At 44.7% G+C, this 4,005-nt stretch overlaps 1 long non-coding RNA gene across 1 annotated transcript; it reads left to right on the top strand.

The window, feature by feature from the left end:
* The first annotated feature begins 2,787 nt into the window (after positions 1–2,787).
* On the top strand, positions 2,788–3,742 carry LOC135376662 (uncharacterized). Its single transcript, XR_010417789.1, has 3 exons — positions 2,788–2,891; positions 3,173–3,232; positions 3,649–3,742. It is a non-coding gene; the product is annotated as an uncharacterized LOC135376662 (long non-coding RNA).
* The last annotated feature ends 263 nt before the right edge of the window (positions 3,743–4,005 follow it).

Genomic DNA, 4,005 nt, shown 5'->3' with positions numbered 1-4,005 from the left:
ACAGAGCCATCACCGTACGCACTCGCTTTGCCGTCAAAGCACCACGTCACACAGTCACTGCTTAAGGAAGACTCTACTGTGTCCGCGTGTTATTGATGGGTGCAGCTACCATGCTGCGGTTGGATGGGCTCCATGTTGGATGATGATGACGTGATGCAGATTCCAGTGATAATGCCATACATAATACGGATCACGAAAATCAGAAACAACATGCACAGAAGCATCAAGCACATATTTTTTGTAACTTTAGCTAAGTTGTGTAGCAAGAATAAAACGCAGCTACTTAAAAGTCACTTTTTTTAAACAAAAGCAAGCGACAAACGGGGCGCTTTGACCTGGCATCTACCAGTGGCATCTACATTTTGCTTTCTTGTCTGGCAACCATACTCTGTAGCCGTTGGCGGGCATGGCGGGTTGCAAGGTGCTGTCGTATGTCGTATGACGCGTCGTGTGCGAGTTTGTGAAACGTGAGGTATTCATTTCGATATTTTATGGTACCTTTACTGGTTAGACTTGAGTTGTGGTGAAGGATTGCGCAAATGAATTGTCCATTTCCGTCGTACAGGTAGTGTTATCAACTGACTTGGTCCTGCGCCTTTTGTGTTTTGCAGGAACGCTTCAAGCGAAAGCCGAACTACGCCATATCCATGTATGCGCTCGTTCGTTATATAGACGACATAGTTAGTCGGTTCTACACGATTCCTGTTGCACACATCAAGGACTTTGAGCCTACCAACACGTCGGACTTCGACAAAAAGAAGGTGTATTCTGCCTTTTGGGAAGACGAGGAGTCTGCCGGGTACTACAAGGCGCAGATATATATGCTGGGAGGTAGGAGCTTTTTTGCCTTATAATGTTGGTGGGTAGGCGTTCATCTGCCTTAAAGTTGAACAGGCCTAAAGCAGGTGTGAGTATTCTTTATTCTAGTCTTCGACTGTAAAGTGCAAGGTTCTCAACGACGAAGTTAGGAGTTTCATTCGCTCCGTTAAAAAAATACACTGTTTGTGTTCCACGGCGTCGGAAGAAGCGCTTCTCGCCTAATCCTTCCGACGTTCCACGTTCATTGGCTACTCCAAGCTCTACCACGTGAATGAGCTTCTTCCAGTCTTTTCCGATTGAATAATACAGCGGATGAAGAGAATCCTGGATTTATGCAGAAAATCCGAAAACTAACCACGTCCATCACAGCCGATTGACTTCTACGTCGGCCCGCTCTGCTCAAGTGTTTATGCAGGGAAGACAACAAACTATGTCAGTCACTACAGATGAGTCACCAGCGGCATGGCCGAGTGGGCTAAGGCGTCCGCTCGTTGGTGGTAACCAAGGTCGTGCTGAAGACTGGGAGGTGGTGGGTTCGAATCCTCCCGCCGGCTGTGCTGTCTGAGGTTTTCCCTGGGTTTTCCGAAGACTTTCCAGACGAATGTCGGCACAGTTCCCCCTGAAGTCGGCCCAGGACGCATACTAACCCCCCTGTCCCCCACTCCTTCCTGCTATCCTCTCTCCGTCTGTCCACATCTGTACGTCGCTCATAGCCACAGTTGCTTCGCGGCGCTAACAGCCAATTAAAAAAAAAAAACAGATGAGTCAATGAACAGCCCACGTCCGCTCATGCGTCAGTTTTGGGCTCTGTGCATAAGCGCTTAAGCACAATGGATCGAAGGGTGGCACTGAGTCATGTGATAGACGTTGCAGTGAACGTCGATTGTCGGAGGAATAAGGCGAGGAGCACTTTTTCTGACGAATGGCCACAGTGAAGAAAACAACACTGCACGACAAATGTTGAAAGCTTACACACCTATCGCACACCAAAAAAAATTGTCAGTGAATTTTGCCTCACAAATCCCTGTAGTTAAATTATGGAAAAAAAAAAACGTGCCATACATCAGCGCCCAGTTTCGCTATGTTCTGGGCTTTCACCTTATACCTTCGGTGCACTGGAATTAACGATAAAGGGCGTACAATACAAGCACGTGTTGTGCTTCGAAATGACTAAAAATTACAAATATTGAAACAGTAAAGCAAAACAGCACAAGACGACAGTGTGCTGCCGATTAGTCTAAAGAGGCAGTGTCAGAAGGACGGCAGTATTTCATTTTTTGCAATGCATTGACAAATATAATTGAACGTAACGCTGATACCGAAACGAAACTTAATACATAGTTCGTCTTTCAACCCATATTGTGTATAGTATAGAGTCATCAGTATTTGTTTCACCATCATTACGAACCGCACCTTACTGCATGTTAATTGACCCCACATAACTGTACATTAATGCACTGAGTATATGGCTAGCAAAAAGTGAACGTGGATACAATGCAGCAGACACAACTGTCATGGGTATTTTCAGAAACTGAGAGGGAAATAGTGGAAAAACGGCAGAAGAAACGTATGACTAAGCCACGACTTGATGACGAATATGAAATTGGGGACCCACCCATTGCAAAGAAGCAAAAAAAGTGTGTACTGCCTGTTTCTCTCCTATATAAGTGATGTCCAATGGCCTTGCACGTACTTACTGTAGTATATGTTTTGCCCAATGTTCACTTAGGATGGCCAGCGTGTGCGAAAAAACAGGGCTGCTGCTCAGCAGGACACGTGGCAGGACATTCTGCGGGAACATGTGCCGGAGTCAAAGAAGAGAAAGGCTCGGATACATGAAGTGAGTTTACAAAGTTTGCAAGTGCAATGATGAAGACAAGAATTTCTCCTTACTCCGATATAGACTCGGTGAGCAGCAGTGACTGTTTGGTAGCAGCTTGACGAAGTCAAGAAAGCGGAAGTTGAAGCAACATTTTGGCGACGTCGCTATGAAGCAGCAGAAAAGAGGTCCCAGCTCTTGGAAACTAAAGTCAGCAACCTTGAAGAATGCCTGCATTCAAAGATGCTATTAAGTGAGCTGGCTCTTATTCTTGTTAGGTGAGGGAATAATGAGAGGGGAACAGAGACCTGACTACAGACTAAGGCCGTTTCACAGCAAAAAATACAAAGCCTTCTCACGAGCGCCTATCACTGCTGGTTCAGCTGTGACGGAGGGCATTTTTTTATTTTTGCGAGGTGATGTTTGTGTAATTGCCCACACAAGCAGTGATTGCTGCAGTCCTGTTATCAAATACCTTCCTTTCTTATGTGACCTCTGTGGTACATTTCCTTACACAGTTTTGTTCTCATGCAGTGGAACCAGCCATAGAAAGATTCCTGCAAGCTGCATCCCGTTTGCCTGAGACCACAACTGGTGTGTGATGCTTGGCATTGTACTGCTGGAAAATAGTGTCTTGTGACAGTGATTTTTCTCTCTTACTTTTTTGCAATTATGTTACTTGAGTTTGTTGCACAGGCGTGGGGAATTACTAGAGAAAAGGAACTAGGGGGTAATCACTTACGTTACTGTGTAAAAAATGTAAGGTACAAGATCTGCAGATGAATTTGAAATGAAGTTCCCAAGCCAGTTAAGGAAAGAAATGAGTTACTTTAAAGTTCCTTATGGCTGTAATATGTACCCTTCAGTTGACATTTTTATGATGAGATAACATCTTGATGAAACGGGACAAATTGTGTAATTAAATTTTTGATATTGTCAATTGTCATTCATGGCACTATTTTGGCTATGTGGTGAGCTATAGTAAGTATATCATTTTTTTTTTTTTGCAGCATCATCATCTTCAATGGCCTTGGACATTGCGGATGATGGTCCTACCCACACGTCTTCCGTATCAGAGGCGTCCCTCTCGCAGGCCAGCAGCCCCTGCTATGGTATGTTTGAGAGCTGCCTAGCACATGCGCAGCAGTTGTTTGCAGCTAATGTTTCCTAATTAGTTTGAGGCATGAGTCTCGGACAGGCCACATGTGGCTAATGTTAAGTTTTCATGCGGCCTGCAGTATTTTGAAGCTTAGGAATTACCAAAATAAGTGACCAACACTCATTCTTGTACACATATGTTACTATTCTGCAAGTATACCACTGCTTCTGTCTCCAGTTAAGTCCTTTACACAGCAGGTTGTGACCCC

This window comes from Ornithodoros turicata, unplaced genomic scaffold (assembly GCF_037126465.1).
Source record: "Ornithodoros turicata isolate Travis unplaced genomic scaffold, ASM3712646v1 ctg00001199.1, whole genome shotgun sequence".
Taxonomy (NCBI): Eukaryota; Metazoa; Arthropoda; class Arachnida; order Ixodida; family Argasidae; genus Ornithodoros; species Ornithodoros turicata.
Note: the sequence above shows the minus strand (reverse complement) of the source record. Positions and strands in the feature narration are given on the sequence as shown.